Raw genomic sequence first — 20,596 nt, 5'->3', positions numbered from 1 at the left:
AACTCTCATCAGGAAATACAAATTTATGCAAGCTACTTGGTGTTTTGAAGTTGCCAAGCCTACTTTGATATTTAAATGAGTTAACATAAATCAAACTCTATGTACAACAATAATCAAACAAGAGGCTCAAACAATGTTAGCAATGATATTCAATCAACCCTTCTGTTTGTTGTCTTCATAAAGATCTTGAGTTAAAGGACTCTTCTAAGTACTATGGCATACAGAAGTTACTTAAGGTAGTAGTCCCCTGGTGATTGTGGTAGTTATAATTTGGAGTCTCAGGAAAGGAAAATGTTAGGTAAACAGCATTCTCTGCTGAATATTAACATACCAAACCTGATTTCATCTGGATGTATAGCCTGTTCCTCTACTGATTCTAACTAAATGCTTTATCTTCTCAATTCAACAAATCTAATGCTTTGCAGTTGGAAATTGTGTAAAAGAACTCTGGGTAAATAGCCATCTAGTCCTTCTAGAAAAATCCTAAGCAGCATTGTATCTGGCTGGTAGAGCCAGGCACATAATTTAACAACCTGCTCTTTTTGGTTAATGTTTTCTTTGTGCCTGAGAGAGTGCAGATTCCATTAGGAAGTATCCTCCATGTATCTTCTGATTCACCCTTTCCTGTCGCTCCCTTGAAAATGTAATATAAATTTCCAACAGCGTATGTCTGATTTTCTAGAATCCTCATTTAAAAAATAAAATTCAGCACAACACATTGCAAACACAACACTTTTAGTGAAAGCCTGTTTCTTACTTCTAGTTATAAGATTACTTTTTTCCAGGCAGGAGTAAAAGCTTGAATGAGATGGCATCTGTCTGCATTAATGTGATGTTGGAACGTTATCTCCTGGGTCTCCTTGTCAAACCGAAATGTCACTTCACTGTTCTTATCAACCGATTGTGGATTTCTCACGTTTTTCCTTGACTTCTTACACTCTGAGTATGGTTAATCCCTTTTCTATTTTTCTTGAGTCAGAGGATTTTCCTGCAAAAGAGCACCTCTCTTTCTATATTCATGGTTATCTTTGGAAGCTACACCTCAGCACAGAAGCAGAGGCAACAGTGAAGGATGAGAGCCACAGGCCAGTGAGACATGCTCAGCAGTGGGGACTGACCAGTCCTGCATTCAGATTTTGACTTCTGGGCCTCATTGTCTGGACCAGGCAGAGACTGTTTCTAGCCCAGGTGTTCACTTCGTTCCAGTCCATTAGGGCCTCCTGCTTTGATGACAGTGCTGTGAGGGGTTCAGCAGAAAGCAGGTGTTTCCAAAGATTAACAGTGGTTCTGGTCCAAAATGATGCTATAATCTAGATCCTGAATGCAGTGTTTTACCAAAGGTCAGCATTTATTAGACTCCATATGATACCAATCTTTAGGAGTGAAGCACTACATTTTATTTTTTTACTTCAGTGGCTATCAAGGAACTCTAATGAATTTATTACTCTTGCAGTCAGTGAACAATTGTGTGAGGCTTAGTGTTGGCTAGCTTGTTTTACCTTCCACTCTCTGTATTCATTAAATAGGAATAATAAAAATCCTAAGTGGGCTATTTTAAAATTAAATAATGATGCAAAAAAGCACAGTGCCTAGCAGCTAAACTCTCTAAAGACATGTATAACTACTCTCTCTTGTTATTAGCTGAGTAAGGTTCAACTAAAATCCATAAAAAGAAACTAAATGTCCAAGTACAAACCATACAGAGAGCAAAATCAGGGCTAGAATCTAGGTTCTTTGCTAGTCAGTTCAAACTGATCAATTTAGTGGAACAAGACTAATTAACTCTAATACTAATGAATCAGTCCTGAAAAGCATTTCATATCATGTCTGATTCACACATGCATTTTCCCTCTAGAATTCTCTCACAAGACTGTGACAGAAAAAGTACTATTGAAAAGACAGCATTTGGAGGAGATAGATTTGAGCTCACGATTTCTTTCTGTTTTTGTTTTTTGTTTGTTTTTTATTTTAAAAAGATTAAAAGAGGACATAATAAAACAGATAAGAACAGAATAATTTAAGCAACATAATGTTTCACCGCAAGACAGCAAAGGTATAGTTTAAGCCATGAGTCCCCAAACTTCATAAAGGTGGTTACAAGGCACATAAATACAAAAGAGACCTAAATAATGCTTAGCTTTCCATTTCTTAAGTAGTTCAAGCACCTTAGTAGACATTTATATCTGAATAATTTCTTAGTCATTCAAAAAATGACCTGAAACATAAAATATTACAAAAATATGTCACACTTTATATATACTAATACTACAAATATATGAATTCTTATATGACATAATACAGATATAGTTACAATACTAAAATACATAGCTCACAAGGCTGATACACTATCACAAGTTCTAGGTCAAAGCAGGCAGCTTCATGAGACTCTGCCTCAGAATAAAAATAAAAAGTGCTGAGGATGTAGCTCCGTACAAAGGCCCTGAATTCAATCCTTATACAAATACAAATATGTATATCTATCTATCTATCTATCTATCTATCTATCTATCTATCTAAACATTGCTATACAACTTCTTAATGTTGAAAAAAGATCTCATTCCACATTTATTTTAGCCAATGACATCAACTGCTAAAAATCCCATCATATGACTATATGACATCACCAAAAATAGGTGGCAAAAAACACAAGAATGTGTAATTTGAAAATTAATTTTTTTTAAACTAGTAGTTGGCTCAGTGTCCAACAGATGCTGAGTATCAGTGAGTCTTCTGGGAAATTTACTTTCCTGTGGGCTTCTGTGAGAATATTTTATTTCCCTGGCATAGCCTGGCAGACAATTGGAGAACCATGGACATAGTCTCAACCTCCTTAACTTTACCCATAAGCCTGGAAAACTACTATTACATATAACATCAAAAGTAAAATTATCAAGCACAGAGAACATTCAGCCTCAGCCTTTGGTGTGGATTACAGTCATGACTTTCTGGTTTTCTTATGTAAATTATTGGATTTGTATCCCTAGAAACTGTAATTCTGTAAGGTTGAAAAGTGATCCAGAAATCTGCATTTTAAAACTCATCAGAGCTTTATATGTAGGTGGTCTGAAGGCTACACTTGGCAGAAAAACTGTTTGAGATGTAATGTTTACTTATTTGGGATATATTAAAATGCAAACATTTAAGGCTTTCTTTAACCATTTTCTTTTGAATGGGTAATAAATACAAAAACTCAAAATGATTCCAGTGTTTTACTATGTAAGTTTCTGTCATCCAATTCCTTAGGTAATCAATCTATAGATTTTCTCCTAGACCTACACAAGCCACTGAAAGGATTTTAAAGCAACTAACCTATAGGAAATTTGATCTTCGAATATAAAAGGCTTTGAAAGGAAAAAAAAAAAAAGATACTTGGTGTGTGTGAAGAATCTACTATTAAATCTTAAAGGCTGCACTGTATAAAGTGAAATTATTGTTATTAAATTCTCCGCAGATTACAAGGTAGCTGCAACTCATATTGTAAAGGCTAGATTGAGCCTTTGTGAGGTCTAACTCACTGAGCACAAGGGAAGGAGACTGGCTCTTGAAGGATATTTGCCTACAGCATAATACCAATAATGGAAATAATATCAGATCATAAAAAGTTGAGGCTTTTATTTTCCACAGAACTGAGAAATGATGAGAGAAGCACTCTGGGAATTTTCCTCTTAGATTAAATATTTGAATCATGACTGAGACAATCACATTCAGTTCAAAAATTACTTTGCTATCTCAAGCATACTGAGAATAAAAGACACTTTCAGTATCACAATTAAGACATGAAAATTGTATTTTCTGTGGGATTTGTATAGTTAAGAAAAGAGAAAAATATCTGAATGTACTTAATGTTTCAGTTAAATTTACCAGCTCTATCTTTTGGCAAAGGTGCAGATTAAACAAGTTCACAGGCTTTTCCAGTTGATGAAAGAAGATACGTTCCCAAAGTCCTCATTCTAAGCAGGATCAGACAAGGAAAACAAAGGAAAAACTTACTGGGCAAAATTGCTTCATTATTCTTCATCATTGTGGCAAATCTTACATTTTTAAGCACCTTCTAAAAACTGGCTGAGGTGTCTCACATTTCACTGACACAGATACCTTGGAGGATAGGGCAGAACTTGCTTTGTGGTTTTATTCTCCGCATCTTGTTTTTTGCCAGAGTTAATGATATTTCACAATGGGGCCACACAGAAGAAATCAGTTACATGGAAGGGGAAACACTTCACAGCTCAGCCACACTGTTCATACTTTGCTGGCCTTAGGGAAAGATGATCCCTAACTAATGATACAGGTTCTTTAGCAAGTCCACTTCCCAAAATGTGCCCCCACACAATTTCAACTCTCAAAGCCACGGACTTCAAAACTATCGTGGTGCTCCAGATCTTTTTGAAGATCGTGTGTTTAGTTTACATAGCCCCATTTCCCTTTAAGCTCCAGCCAAACCAAGTAACTGGATTTCTTAGTGTGCACTCTAGTCCTCTACCTCTCTGACTTCTCTTAATTCTAGAAGTCTAGTTCACTCTTTCTGAACATCTATGTATCAACAGCTGGCCCATTAGTTAAGGCTGTTTTTTCTAGCAATGCTTCTCTATCTTTCAGTGCCTACACTGCAGAGACATCTGTTTTGTTCTGTTTTTCTCTAGATAAGAGCTATTACTTACAGTTGCAAAGGTACAACTCAGCAAAAATATTACCAGTGTTTTTAAATATGTAGTCAACACTCTTGTTCTGAACATAGCTCTACCAAATATGGCACTCAAAACAGCTTTTACTAAAGAGTGTTTTTCAGACTGGGCACAGTGGCATATGACCATAATCCCAAAACTCTGAGGCTGAGGCAGTAGGACTGTCATGAGTTGAGATCAGTCTTGGTTGCATAAGTGAGTCCAAGGCCAGCCTATACTACCTAGTGAGACCTTGTCTCAAATAACGATAACAACAACAAAAGGAGCTTTATCAATAACAAATATTTTCTGCTCTCTTGCAGTGTATAAAATATCTTTGGAGAATAAGCCTTCAATTTGTTGTTTCCTGTCAAAAAAATTTTTTTTGCCAGTTTCATCCACACTGCCATACTTATTATTTTTAACTTTTACTTCTATTAGTACATTTTGAAGTACAATGCAATTACATTCATTGTGGGCAGAATTCAAACATGTGCATAACATATCTTATTGTATTCCTTTCTCCCCTTTCCCTCTCTGTTCTCTTAATTTCTTTATCCTCTTGCCTTTTGGAAAAAAATGTATCTTTTCATTTCCTACTATCTCACTTTTAATTTGATATTCAATTTATTTAAACTTTGGATTTCTCATAATAGACTGAAACCTCCAAAATCTGTAAGCTAAATAAACTTTTCCCTCCCTAATTTTGGTTGTCAAGTATTTTGTCTCATCAACACAGAATTTGTACCAAGAGTGGGGTCACTGCTGTGACTGTACCTAATTATGTGGTTCAAGAGCCTTTGGGAATGGTTTGTGGGAAGAGTTCGGAAAGATTCAGAGATTTTGCCTGAAAGAATAACCCTGGAACACCTTAAACAGTTCTGTATGGAAGATTCTGGTCAGAGTGTAGAAGAGGAGAAGGCTGACAGAAATCCTGCCAGTAAAGACTGACTGCACGGGTTATTGGAGTCCACATGATATGTATTATGACTTGTCAGAAAGTTTATCCCTGCATTTTGTTCATTTCCAGAGACTTTTCCTGAGACTTAGATTAAGGGTGGTGGACTAAATAATCTGACAGAAGAAATTTTAAGGCAATTGAATGTTGAGGTGGTGGCATGGCTATGGTTGGGGCTTTTAGCCAGAAGTGTGTTGCAAATCAAGAGCAAACAGCCCAGCAGGATGACTTAAAAACATTATGAGTTTGGCCAGGAAGCTGTGAACTGTAAAGAGAGAGCTGAGATCTTGATTGTTGAGAAGGAACAGAAAAATAAAAAAAGATGGCCTGTGAGCATCACAGGAAGAGGCAGTGGTTTTCCACCTTTTGCAGACTCAAAACTGCAAAAGTGAAAGACTTTGCTTAGAGGAGAAAGTCGCAGAGCACCATGCTCCACAATGGCAGTGGAGCACCTACAAGGTTCCAGAATGACAGTGACATAGAAAATTTGCTCCCCACAATCAGGTTCAAAGTGCTCAGTGATCCAGGCACTTGACCCCTACAGACAAGACAGAGGAAAGCCTAGCTACTGATCCAGCTGGCAGCAGAACTTGGCAGCATTCACATGGCACTGGGTTTAGGTGCATGAATAATGCATGAGTTTTGAGGTTAAAGCAGTTTCCACCCGCCCTGATTTCAGAAGGCCTGGGGACAGGTGGTGTGTCCCTGGCAGGTCAGTGTGTGAAGCTCTGAGTATCAAGCCAAAGATGCAATGGAGAATCTGGAAGTTTGGAAAATGGTAACCACCGGAAGTGCCGTAAGGGTGGAGTCACACGAGCCCTTTGGAGCTCACAATTTGCCACCTATGGCCTCAAACAGTGCATATGGAACTATAGGACTTAATGTTTGCTTTGCTGCATTTTAGACTTGTTTTGATGCAAATTCTTTGTATCCTTGTTTGCACCTTTTGGAATGATAATGCTTATTTTGCGCCATCACATATTGGAAGTGTTTAATTTTGTTTTCATTTGTATAGGGGTATGCAGCTAAGAGTTTGCCTTCCATCATAGAAGAGACTTGGAATCTGAACATTTGAGCAATGTATAAAGGATTGTGTATGAATCTGTGGGAGGCCAGGGGCAAAATGTTATGGTTCTAATGTGATATAATGTTGATAGACTTAATTCTGGTTCTTAAGGATTGTTAACTGTGTTATAACACAGTTACAAAACATTAAGAATAAGCATGGCTTTGTATCTGGAGGCTGGTTTAAAGAATATGACTGGATGCCAAGTTGACAAGGGGTGGATTGTTATGATTGATACGTGGTGTCAACTTGAGAAGTTTAGAAGTTTAGCTAAGAGATTCAGCAGGGAGCTAGGATCCTTAATTTTTAAATATCTTCCTCCGGTGTAAGAGGAGGGCACAGAGATTTTGTGAGTGCTACAACTACTCTGGAGGGGAAGGTAGCCTGTGTACACTAGAAGGGATGAGAAGAGTTTTGTTTTCCTCTTTTCCTCTGGCTGCTGCCTTAAAGTGTTGCACCAGTGCCATGCCACTCTGCCCTGGAGCCAACTGATTATGAACTGAAACCTCCACAAACTGTAAGCTAAATAAACCTTTTCTTCTCTAATTTTGGGCATCAGGTATTTTGCTGAATAATAAGAGAAAAGTAACCAAAATACTTCCCCTATTTTCCCTCCCTACTCCCTTCATCTCTTGTTCCCCTTGTCTGTTGGAAAAGATACATCTCCTCATTTCCTATTAGCTTGCTTTTATTTTGATATTTATTTAAATTTTGAGCTTTTCATGAGAAACTATATGATATTTAAGCTTGCATGTCATATTTATTTTACTTACAAAATGATCTTTGGATGCATCCGTGTTCTTATGAGTAACCCAAATTTTCCTTCTTTATGGCAAAGCAGTACCCCATTGTGTATAAATATCACATCTTGTTTCGTTCATCTGTTGGTGGACATGTAGGCTGCTTCCAAGATTTAGCTATTATGAGTCTAGTAGCTCTAAACTCTGGTATGCCTATATCACTGTAATACGATATCTTTAACTCTTTTGGGAAGATAACTTAGAAGGGGTATAACTGGGTTGAATGGAATTTCTAGCTTTAGTTTTGAGGAATCTCTATACTGATTTTTTATAATGGTCGTACTAGTTCACATTCCTGACAACAATGTAAAAGATTTCCTATTTCTCTATAGTCAATGTTTGTTATTATTTGATTTTTATCTTGATTGCTATTCTTTCTGAAGTAGGGGATTTCAGTGCTGTTTTAATTTGCTTTTTTTTTCTAAAGACAAGAGATGTAGAATTATTTTAAAATTGCAATCATGGTACATATTGAGCCCTTATCTTTAATAATGCAAGTCTCTTTTTCTTTATGTTGAAAAATGTTAAAACAATGGAATAATCTTAATGAGACATATATTAAAATTTGCTATATTTTATAGACAATTACAGGATTTTTTTTTTATTGGGTATTGAACTCATGACCCCACACTTGCCAGGCAGGCACTGCTGCCACTGAGCTAAATTCTCAGTGACAAGTACAGTTTTTAATGCTGTGTTGAGAATCCACTAAATTTTTAAGCAGTGAGAACAAAAATGAAAGCCAACTGTAGCAGATTTATCTTTCCTGCAACTCTTCATCAACCTCTCCCAGTATGCATGCCCATTTTCCATCTTTTTCTATCACACTGATGTTTGTGTTGTTAGTGAGACTTGCTTTATTTAGTGGAATGTAGGTGGAATTGACAATAGGCGTCTGGTAGTCCAAATTCTCAGGAGGTAGTGTATATATGCTTTGAATTATGATTGTGCTACTATTATGAAAAGACTGTCATATAAGTTGCTTCCATTCAGCCTGAGCCCCAGAAGGAGAAACATGCACATTTTAGTCCATTTTCTGTTGCTATACGAAAAAACTTGACACTGAGTAATTTATAAGAAACATAGGTTTATATAGCTTAAAGGCTTATTTATGTCTCAAGCCTGGAAGCCCAAGATTGTGCGGCTATATCTTGTGATGAAATATGCTCCTCCGTGCATGAGAGAAAAGAAGGAGGGCAAGTTGAACTGTGCAGAAGAAGGAAGGGAATGAAAGCTGATTCTTTTATGATAGCCTGCTCTAGTAGTGATTAATGTAGTCTTATGAAAGTTAGAACTTACTCACTACCACAAAACAGCATTAATCTACTCTTAAGAACCCTACCCCATGACCCAAAATCTTTTACTATGCCCCAATTCTCAAAATTGCCACCTTGCAAAATTAAACTGAGGTTTTGGTGGGAACAAGCCATTTTCAAATGATAGCAATAGCCTGGACTTGACTACAACCCACAGCCCAGACAAGCCTAACTGAGATTAATGAAACTCCAGGCAAATTACCAACACATGAATGAGTAATAAATTATTGTTTCAAATCAATGAGTTTGGGGATAATTTGTTACAAAACAGTAAGATAGCAGTAGTGAGTAACACAGTTATCAGACCTCAACAAGCAGAAATTTGAAACTTTCTTCATGATAGGTAATATATAAATTAGCCCTGTAGAGGTTTTGGAGTCAGAAAGCAAAGTTTTTGGTCCTGAGTCAATTATTTAAAATATATCTAACCCAAATTTTGTCATCTGGGAAAAATAGACAATAATATTTACTTCACAAGTTTCTGGTAAGGATGAACTGAGAAACTTATGAACATAAAATGGTTGATTAAAAGGCCTTAACATTAAAAGTGATACATAATAAGAAATGATAGCTATGTGTATTACTTTCATTAGAAAGAATTTATTGAACATTTACAGTTACAAGAGCACTTGTACTCACTTAAATCTAGCAGAGAAACAACAAAGCATACTTTTGATTCAGAGTCAAAAATCACTAATAAAACAAAACCACCTGCAAGACAACATATTCAATATTGACTGCAGAACATTGCCAAGGGCAACTGCTTTGGAATTCAACATGGGTTGGGAGCAGGGATTTAGTTTTTGAACACTGATCAGTACCAACCATATAAAAAATGCTGTGTGAAATTTGATGGATGAGTTCCATTACTTAGGTAAAAATTAAGGCACGGCCTTATCTAAGTGTTGTTAACAACAAGCACTAAAGATCCATAACAGGTAGCAAAGAACTCACTAGTGAGAACAGTTTTCTACATAAGCTCGTACAGCAAAAACAAATATCCACATCATTAAATGAACTCTAAGTCAAAGAACCTTAAGCTCTGCACTTGAACACAAGCTAATGTAATTTGACAGAAACCCACTATAGTGATTAGAAAACTCAACTCTGTGGTCGGCAGTGAACTAATGAAAGTGACCGAGTACTCAGTATCTCAGATATTCCATACTGCTCTTTTTTAGACAGTAGAGAAAAGAAAAGCAGATAGAAAAGAGTGTGAAATTTAGGTGGATGTGTCACACATCAAGTAAGGTTGCCCTTAGAAGTGACAATGTTCTCATCCCTGTGTCTTTCAGATACAATTTCATGATTACTTTAAAAAATATAGCACTTAAATCTTGTCAAGGGCTGGATATTGCAAGGGTTCTTCATACTAACAGACACATGCACACAGCAAATGAAACAAAAACAATCACAAAGGGATGCAAACAGTTTTGGAAGTGTTAGATTTATTACCTGAACTGTGGTGATAGTAATATGGTTATGAATATATGCATGCCCAATCTCAACAAAAATTATGAGCAGTTTGGTTATACCAGTGCAGAACTGGATATAGTAATTAGAGCCGAGTAAAGCTGGCAGGGGAAGGGTCATACTTTAACTAATCTAAACTGTCAAACACAAGCAGACATAGAATCACCTGGAAAGGCTACTTCAAATGCATATTCTGTCTAGTTTGTAGGTATTGATTCAGTAGTGAGGGCTTTCCTTTTTACCATCATACCCACCAGGCGATTCTCAGGCAGCATTAGGAACATACTTTTAGGACTATTGAACTCAACTTAATAGGCAAGCATTAATTTTTTTCTATTGCCAGCCATATATTTTCTCACTTTATTTGGTGGTTGGAAAAAATAAGAATATTCACATCCAACATTTAGGTTCCTGGATTTTCTTAACAGATAAAAAGAGAGGGTAATTCAGTATGATAAAAGTATACTGAGGTAAGTAGTGGCTGAGAAATAAGGTTGAGAGGTTTGAAAGCATGAAAACAAGAGACCAAAGAAGACATTGAAAACATCAGGTCAGAGTGAAGATGCTCAGGACACTGAAGCCCAGTGAGCTCAGCATCATAATAATCAGAACTTAGTCAGAACCTAGTCAGAGGTCAGCATGCAATGACTTCTGATAGGTACTTTGCCTACATTGTCTCTGTATTAAACAGCATTACTACTGCTGGATACAGTGCCTGACATGTACAGTTTAAAGGAGAGGAGGTTTAATTTGGCTCGGCTTTTAAGGAAATTCAGTCCAGAGTAGGCTACTCCAAAGCAGAAGCTTCATGATAAAAGGGCATGGTCGTTAAAAGCTGCTGAGTTCATGGCAGCTAGCAATCAAAGCAGGAGAAGAGCACCGAAGAGGAAGGGGAGAAAGACCAGACATAGATCCCAAGGCCACATTTTCATGATCCACCAAGACATACCCAGAAGTGTGCTTTTCCCTTGAGCAGATCCCAAAGCCAATCAAGTTGATATCTACTGGAACCATCACAGCCTCTAATTCTCAAGCAGTCCTACAAAGCGGATGTTATGTTCTTTATTGTAAGACGAGAGAGCTTATGATCAGAGGAATTAAATGTTTTACCCAAGGCCACACAGCTGGTAAAGGATAATGATAGGTTTCAAGCCCAATTTGGCCACGTTCCAAGGCTTCCATTTGTCAATGATCCAATACTCAATACTAAGGAGGAATATAAGTGTAGAACAAATGCTCTAAGCAGTGAATTCTGATTTATGAATTACAAAAACAGTTTACCAATCAAAGCCTGGCAAAGCATCCAAGGAATGTTTTTCAGAAATGAATCTTCTGTCACTAGAAATATCATGGGACTTTCTTTCTTGCTAAGGACATTTTTGCTTGAACAAATAATTCAAAGACAAATCGGTGTTTATTCTAACTGTTGATACTATCCATCATTTCTCAATGACCAGTCAGACTTGGACTATTATCATAGGTGTTTTGTGCTTCTGTTATGTGAGAGTATGAATAAACATGTATCTTCATTTTGCAAGACGTCCTTCAATGGGACATCCTTCAGTTAAAAAAATGGCTCCCTTTGTCCTCCTAGCCATTGGAATAACCTGGAAATCTCAGTTATTTGTCACCTAAGTCAATTGTAATTCAGCTAAAATAGGTAAAAATATCTTTATAAAATCATTGTTGTGCTTGTGGAAAATTGGATTTCTGTAATGGATAATGCGTTCGTTGTCATTTATCAGAATTTAAAATGGGTAATGGCTCATAGGAAAATCCAGAAAGTGTGGGTTCAAATAATTAAATTCGTGACTTGATATTTCCATCCCTGGAAAATGAAGTAGTTACCTCATTTTAAACGTGTAACTCCGTCTTTATTAAGTAAAAGAGTTGGTAATAACAGAACTTTTGGTAACCACATTGTTTGTGAAAATTGTAAAAGATCATCGAAGTCACATGACAGTGGCCCATTTGATAAGCTACTAAAGTTTGCTAATATAAGTTGAGTGTCTCTTACCTGAAATGGTAAGGACCTGAAGTGCTTTGGATTTGGGATATTTTTGGATTTTGTAGCATTTGCACATATGTAGTGAAATATCTTGAAAGAGATGGGACCCAGCCTAAAAACAAATATAGTTTTTGTGTTTCATATAAACCTTAGATATATAGCCTGAAGATAATTTTACACAATATTTTTACCAAAATAATTTTGTGTTTGGAACAGTTTCATGGTATGGAATTTTACACTCACAACTGCATGTTGGAACTCAAAAAGTTTCACGTTTTGGAGCATTTTGGAATTTGAATTAGTGATGCTAAGTATATAGACTCAAAATTTTTTTTCTCGTCCCTTGATTTGAACTATGCTCAAAGAGCTTGTTCCAGATAATGAAATGTGGTTTTTGACATGTGATAACTTTTAAGTCAAAATACTGAATTACTGGGGCTCAATTTCCCTATAGTCTTTTTCGCATCGCTCAGTAGGTACATCACCAAGATGGCAGGTCCTCTTTAATACAACCCCTCAGTGATGTGTGTAGGTGAGCAGATATATAGATATAGATACATGTTGGACATCCACTATGAGCAAGACACAAAGTATGTGTGTCAAAACACTGTAATCTTAGCATCACTTTCCTATCATAGTAAAAATCAAAGTGTGAGTGTGGTACATGAGGTAGCAGTGTGGGCATCCCTTGGGAACTTGTTTAAAATACAAAATCTCAGGCCCATCCTAGAACGACTGTCAGGGGATTGCTTTTAACAAAGTCACTTGGTGATCCATGTACACAAACATGCTGAGAAAATACTGAGTGTGTTCTGACTTCTTGAATGCTTAAGTATCTGTGTTCAGTGCAGATACATTTTTAAAAATCTAACTTTGCCTAAAAATCTCTATTTGAGGATCTTTTTCAAAACATTCTGATGCTGGTCTCAGAAATCAGACGAATGTAACCAAGAAAGTAACTGCACAGATGTGAGTGTGCAGAAAGAGAAGGCAGGAAGAGCGCGGCTGTGGAGTGGAGCCTGCTTACCACCATGAGCAGCCACAGTGGTCGAAAGTCCTCCCACGCCAAAGCCCAGGCAAAGGTCACGCCGAACCCCAATCCGTGCACCTCGCACGCCCTGGATCCGCCACAGTTCCAGAGCCCCGGGAAGGCATTCAGGAGCAGGGGCAGCCTCATGCGGAGCCTCATGCTCAAGGCTCAAGCTGCGGAGCACAGTGGCCTCATGCTCAAGAGGGGCTGCAGGGGAGCACGTGGTGGACACCACCACCAAGCCCGGCCCAGGCAGGACCTCGTCTTTCTCAGGGCGGCTGCCCACAGATACCATCTTTGTGGGAGCTGTTGTGAGGCCAAAAATGGCCCCTGCACCACCAACCGAGCATGGCCCTTGTGGAAAGAAGGTGCCAGAAAAGAGCTGCACCCTGGGGCTCCTCTGCGGGGAGGGCACCTCAGGCCGCAGCTGGTGGGCAGCCGAAGAAAGGGGTGGCTGGGGAGTGTACCCCCTGTTCAGTGGGGGAAGAAAGGAAAATGGTAGAGGCGCCTTCTGGGTCGAGGCCCCTAGTGACCAAAGGCACCATGGACAGCCTACAGATGGTCCCGCTGAAGCTGGAGGCCTTCAGCGCGCAGGTGGACGGGACCTCAGGCTCTTGCGCAAGTTCAGGCTGCAGTGGCTGGCCTAGGTGGAAGGCCGCAATGACTTCACCAAGAAGATCCCGGGATTTTGGCTACAAACTTTCCAAAAGCAACCCCAGCTGTCTGCCTTTCTCAATGGCCAAGATAAAGAAATACTAAGCTATTTGAATAGCTTGGAAGTGGAGGAACTTGGCCTTGCTAGATTGGGCTACAAAATCAAGTTCTACCTTGGCCCTAACCCCTATTTCCAAAATAAGGTGCTCATCAAGGTATATGGATGTGGGCCTTCCCATCAGGTGATTTCTCATTCTACTCCTATCCAGTGGCTCCCAGGACGCGATCTACACTCCATGACTCAGGGAAACCAAGAAAAAACGGTAGCTTCTTTGGGCGGTTTGTAAACCGCACTTCTGTGGAGTCTGACAAGATTGTTGAGATAATCAACTAGGCACTGTAGCCCAATCCTCTGCAATACCACCTTCTGAGTGGAGGAGCCCATGGAGAGCAAGCAAAGGAAGGCAGGCCAGGCTCAGCAAAGTAGCCAGAGGAGACTCCTATGCCAGGGTAAAAGCATCCAACTGATCCTGCGCATGTCTTCCCACTACCTCCTGCGGTACCTGTTGCAGGTTCTCTACATGTGTGTTTGGCTCTCTGTGTCCTCGTCATCTTGGCTTCTATGTGCTGTCGTCCATTTGGACTTTATCCTGAATATGGCACTTAAGATCATATTCTTTTGAGTCGCTGTAACCTTCCTGTTTTGTTTTGTTAACATAGTGTAGTGTCATATGTTGCATGATTTCACCCTGATGTTTCTGTGTTAAGCACTTGAGATGTGTCCTGCCTTTCTGTATATTGCCTGGACCTTGTTTTTGACTCTGGCCTTCCCTGCTTGTCTTTGACACAAACATTCTCAAATCATTCTTCAGGAGGACCAGAGCATCCTCAAGTCTGCTACTTCATGGCTAGTGACTTGCTGGGCTACAAGTTCATGCTGACCATGTACTTTATCAATGGGAAGCTTTACTGTTACCACTGCAATATTAAGCCAATGCATATGATGAGCCAGAATTTCTTGTCATGTAGGCGTGGGAGCACCAACTAAGATGCCATCTACTTTATCTCCAGCTTGGCCAGCAGAATGGCACATGACTGCTGAGCTTCAATGGGCAATATGCCACGTATTCTTTACCATCGTGTTTATCAGCAGACATGCTCAGATGAACCTTTGATATCTGGCTATGCGTGGTGACTGTCAGACCTCTCAATTTTGTCTAGGTTGCTATTGGCCCTCATTGGCTTCCTGGTCAACAAGGACCTCAGGAACTGCCTATGATCTCAAGAATTCTGCCAGTTCATGAAACACACACCTGCCCTCCCCAGACTTCAGAACCCTAGTGACTGGGACTGGTGGGAGGGCTGGGATGTAGGGACACATGCTCATTGTCTTTATGCTGTGACTCTAGGTAAGGATGGGCCTGGGCTCCACCTTTGTCAACTGAGTATCTTTGTTAACCTCCCTTAATTTCCTCTAAGATATGACCAGGGTACCCAAAGGAAGGTACTGTAGAGGAGGTGCTTCTCATCTGTGGACTGTGGTCTACTTGACTTTATCTCATTTCTCTGTGGTAATTCCTTGACTTCCAGACCACTGTCTCACTCTACTTTCCACTTTCTGTCTTCCTCTTTCTACCACTGTCATGGTACATGTTGATGGCCCCCAGGCCTCATGCGTTTGCATTGTGCATTTGTGACTGTTTCATTGCCTAGCACTTGGATTGATGGTGTCAATGCTACACCCACATAGGGGTGGAGCCAGCATACAATGTAATGGCAGGAAGAAGCTGTGTCTCACTCTCTCTTTTGCCTGTTTCCACCTTGCTGTTTGCAGCCACCATGAACTGCGGCCCTGCCATGCCATCCTGCCTGGGAGCCAACTGAGTATGGACTGAAACCTCCAAAAACTAAGAAATAAACCTTTCCTTTCCCAACTTTGGGCATCAGGTATTTTGTCTCAGTGATGAGTAAAAAGTAACCAAGACAACCACCTTCATTTCCCCTTTACTCCTTTCCTTTCTTCCTTTATTTTTTTTTTTTTAACTTTTAAAAAATAGACAGCTCAGGCAGAGAAGAGACAAAGCAGTGATTTTTACATACAGAGTGCATACCACTGGGGACCTCTATGCGCACTCTTATACTAGGCTGAAATAGTCAATGCAACCAAAAAGCCAAGTGGAGTTTGTGTTCAGACTCTGGGCCTCACGCATACTCTATAGTTCTGAAGGTGAGAATTCAAGGCAACTGTTTAGTGGACTAGTGTCCACTTTTTTTTTTTTTTTTTTTGGGGGGGGCCACTATGGATTAAACTGATAGGCCTATGCACTTATATCCTCAGCTCTTTAAAAAAAAAAAGTGGTGTGTGTGTGTGTGTGTGTGTGATGATGTCACTAAATTGCTAAATTGCCTAGGCTGGGCTCAGTCTTGTAATCTTTCTTCCGCAACCTTCCACACTGCTAGGGTTACAACTCCTCTAGTTCTGACATTTTCTTCTTGAAGCTCCAGGCTTTTCTCCTCTTTTGTAGTAGTTTCAGCACCTGGATCATTAGTCCCAGCACTCCCACTCTTGACAGTTCTTTGTTTTATACCTTCAGATGATGCAGGGGTAGGCATTTGTCTCCACTAAGAAGGATTCCAAGGTAGAGATTAGGGCATAGGAATCTGTTCTAGATCTTCAGGTTATTTGTAGTAGCCGGGCAAACCAAGCTGGGCCCACCCTGCCAGGCTAGTCTCTATTCTCCTTTGCCTCATGCCTGAGTGTGGAAAGGAGGATTAGAGATACATCTGCACTCCCCCTGCTTCCCTTATCTTAGATTAGACCTCGATCTAAGTTTTGCAAAGAAGTCCTTGGCTGAGAGTTACGGTAAAGGGAAGCTAATAGGGAATTTGGAGCAAACATGTGGAGCAGGCATGAACCTGGTAAGAGATGGTCCTGGGAAAGCTGACAGAAATGGCCTGAGAAGCTGCAGTGATAGAAGGTGGATAAAAAGAGCCTTCTTCAGGTCAGGATGGGAGCTTTAAAGAAGTTGTTGATAGGATGCCTGAGTGAGTGTAGAGTTTTGTCCACTTTGCATTCTTATCATTCGTGGATTTTGTTTTATTTTTTCTTTTTTTGCATCCCTGAAACAAACCAACAACAGAATGTCACTTTGGATGCTTCCTCTTTATTTCTCGATGTGACCTTGTATATGTGGATGATTAATGCTGCATTGCTGTGTATTTTGCTCTAAAATCTTAAACCACCTTCTACATTTTTGCCCAAAATGTGCAAGTCTACTTTTTTAAAGAAACTCTTTTGCCTTTTATTACAGAGATTTTCAGAAACACAGAAGATAATCCTTGGGTCCTGTATGCCCACCATCTGGCAACAATCACCAGTTACAGTTAACCTAATTTCATGTATAGTTTCTTCTATCTGTGTTGTTTATTGAAAGTCCAGCTGGGCTGCTTTGAGAGACTGGGACTCTGGTGTTGATAGCTGTGGGGCGTACTATTATTATCAAGGGTGCAGTTTGCTTTCAGTGTTAATTAATGAAGTCCCAGAAATGGTCCTTAGAAATGAGTTTTCAGAATTAGTAAGGAGACTCAGAGCTGAGGGGATCCTCAAAAGCAGAGACTGTTCTGTTATAAAACTAGCTTAAAGACTATGATGTAGCCAGACATGGTTGTGCATGCTTGTAATCTTAGCACTCAGCATTCAGGAGACTGAGGTAGGATGACTGCCATTAGTTCGAGACCAGCCTTCACTACATAGAGCTATGAAAGCAAGCAAGCAAACAAGCAAGAAAGAAAGAAAACAAAGAAAAAAAATCCCATTGTAAGGTACTTGAGAGCCTTCACCATAGAATCAGTCTTTTTTTCCTGTTATATAATAGGTTGTGTGACCATTAGGATTGTTATCAGCTTGTCCTGCTCTCATAATATAACTCTGGTTTCAAAAGTATAATTTAAAAATTGTTTTGTTCTATTAAAATAGCCTCCCAAAAGTAAACCATTGCTAACTTGTTACACTTGATATTTTGACATCTTCATAAGAATACAATTATTTCTGTGTTCCTAAGCAGCATAAGTAGTTATTATCGTGCACGCATGTTGAAAATATAAAAACTTATAGCTCCGTTAAAAAAATGTGAGTGCAGATGTCTGAGATACTGATTTAGCATTTGTTTTGTAGATATATCTAAAAGTGGGATTGCTGAATCGTAAGGTGATTTTCTTTTTAATTTCTTGAGGAGCCTCCACACTATTCTCCATAATGGCTGTATGTCTTAGTTACTTTTTACTGGTCGCTGAGACAAAATACCTGAAGCCCAAAGTTGGGAAAGGAAAGGTTTATTTCTTACAGCTTTTTCCGAGGTTTCAGTCCACACTCAGTTGGCTCCAAGGCAGGCGGGCATGGCTGGGCCGCAGTTCATGGTGGCTGCAAACAGCAAGCAGGAACCAGCAAAGAGCAAGACACACCTTCTTCCTGCCATTACATCACATCCTGGCTCCACCCCTTTGTGGGTGGAGCACGAACACCATCAATCCAAGCACTAGACAATGAATCATCACAAGTACACAATGCAAACTCATGAGGCCTGGGGGACACAGACATAAACCATGACACTGTACTAACAACAGTACCAAAGAGTTCTCTTTTCTCCACATTCTTATCAACATTTACTTTGTAATAATTTAATAGTAATCACTTTAATGGATGTGAAGTCAAATCTCATTGTGATATCTCACTGTATAACCTTAATGATTACTGTTGAGGATATTTTTATTTACCTGTTGGCCATTTGGGGGTCTTCCCTTTGCCCCTTTTAACTGTTCCAGTTTTACATTTAGATTTTTAGTCCATTGTGAGTGGTTTTTGTATATAGCGTATGATATAGATATAATTTTATTATTATATTTTACAAATGAATGTTTAGCTTTCTCAATTCAATTTATTGAAGAGACTGTATCTTTTCTATTGCATATCCTGGGTACCCTTCTTTCTTGCAGATTAGTTGACTATACATGCTCAGGTTTATTTATGGGCTTTGTATTGGCTCTTTTGACCTATGAATCTATTTTGGAGCCATGGCTTTGTAGTATAGCTTGAGGTCAGTGCATGTGATATCTCCACCTTTGTTCTTCTTGTTAGTTTGCTTTAGTTATTCAGTCTTGTAGTCCTGTATGAATCATACAAATTTAATATCTTTGAAGGTGAGTGGCTTTTTATTCCAAGTTATCACAACAAACACGTTTCTGTAAAAAGTGGTAGTGACATTGCAATTTTAAGCAAATATCTTATTATCTCATTAATACTCATTTATTAAACAAGTATTTCTCTAATACTTATAATGTGGCTTATTATTTTATGGTGGTAAAGTTCACAGAACATAGAAACTACCATTTGAAGTGAAATTCAGTGACATTACTGTCTTCATAGCACTGTGCCATGGTTACCAAAAGAATATTTAACTCCACATCTTTTAAACAATTATTCTCCATCCTTCTATCTCCATCGCTCTCAGCAACCAGTAGTCTATTTTCTGTTTTCATGGATGTTCTATCTCTATCCTAGAAACTGTTTTACTCTCTAGCATAGAGAGTAAACTCTCTTTACTCTCTAGCATATATTCCACACAAATTGAATCATATAATATGCAGCTTTTGTTATTAGCTTTTTATTGAGTACTGTGATATTTAGGTATTTATGTTAGAGATGTTTCAATTTAAATTGTTTTATGACTGCACATTAGTAGAGTGATTAACATTTGTGTTGTTTTCAATTTTGGGGCATTGTAACTGGTGCTGTTATGAGTATTCTTCCAAGTTTTATCAGAAAACCTGCTGTCAATTTTTTAGAGGATAGAAAGTCATTTTTAAACTGTGAAAAAAGCACATGGGAAATATAAAAATTTGGTAAAGAAAGGCTATTTTAGCACCCAGAACTATATTAGGATATAGCTTCTTTTGACTAATTACCCAAAATGCACAGACAAAGCTATTTTCTATAAGAAAGAATTATACCAACTCACCATATAGTGGTACTGAGATGGGCCAGAGAATACACTGCCATTCTTTGAACCCCTGGATCCAGCTATGCCTACAATTATATGCACATGGCTACAATTTCAGAGACTTGAACTTATGTATGCATGTATATATACATTTACTTATTTAGTCAGTTTGAATTAGTATTCTGTCACTTATAACTTAAAAAGTCAAAACTAATGCAAATTTTAACACAGAAACAGGTCGATTAACTTGTTTATGTAATTCCTAATTAATGAGGCATGACAAATCTAACAGATTCTTCATCTGTGAGTTCAGAAACATGATAGTTCAGAGATTATCCAAACTCAGACTATCTATAGTTCACCTGTACCCATATAAAAGTATCCCAGTTATAAGGTTAACCAGGAGCTGGGACTCAGAACATGTGCCTGGAGTTTAGAGAAAGTCAGAAGTCAACACATGAGACAGCATTAAAACAGAATGACATAGCAAAGACAGAGTTTTTTCTAAAGCAAAAAAGGCTCTGGCATTGAAGGACTGTGTCTCCTATGCTTTAAAAGCTAGTCTCCAAGCTGTCATGAACCATTACCACACAAGTGACAGGGTGTCTTAGAATGACTATATGGGCATAGATCA

The 20,596-nt window shown here is 38.7% G+C and overlaps 1 protein-coding gene and 1 pseudogene across 4 annotated transcripts in view; one reads left to right on the top strand and one right to left on the bottom strand.

Annotated features, from left to right (window-relative positions):
* Tafa1 (TAFA chemokine like family member 1) overlaps positions 1-20,596 on the bottom strand; it is a 491,640-nt gene that overhangs the window by 155,764 nt on the left and 315,280 nt on the right. The gene's annotated exons all lie outside the window — the stretch shown is intronic.
* Positions 13,314-14,453, top strand: LOC106028437 (testis-specific Y-encoded-like protein 5; annotated as a pseudogene).

Source organism: Cavia porcellus, unplaced genomic scaffold (genome assembly GCF_034190915.1).
Source record: "Cavia porcellus strain 051 isolate PalLab524CR breed Dunkin Hartley unplaced genomic scaffold, mCavPor4.1 scaffold_13, whole genome shotgun sequence".
Lineage (NCBI taxonomy): Eukaryota > Metazoa > Chordata > Mammalia > Rodentia > Caviidae > Cavia > Cavia porcellus.
The sequence above is the reverse complement of the archived record's forward strand: the minus strand, read 5'-3'. Positions and strand labels throughout refer to the sequence as shown.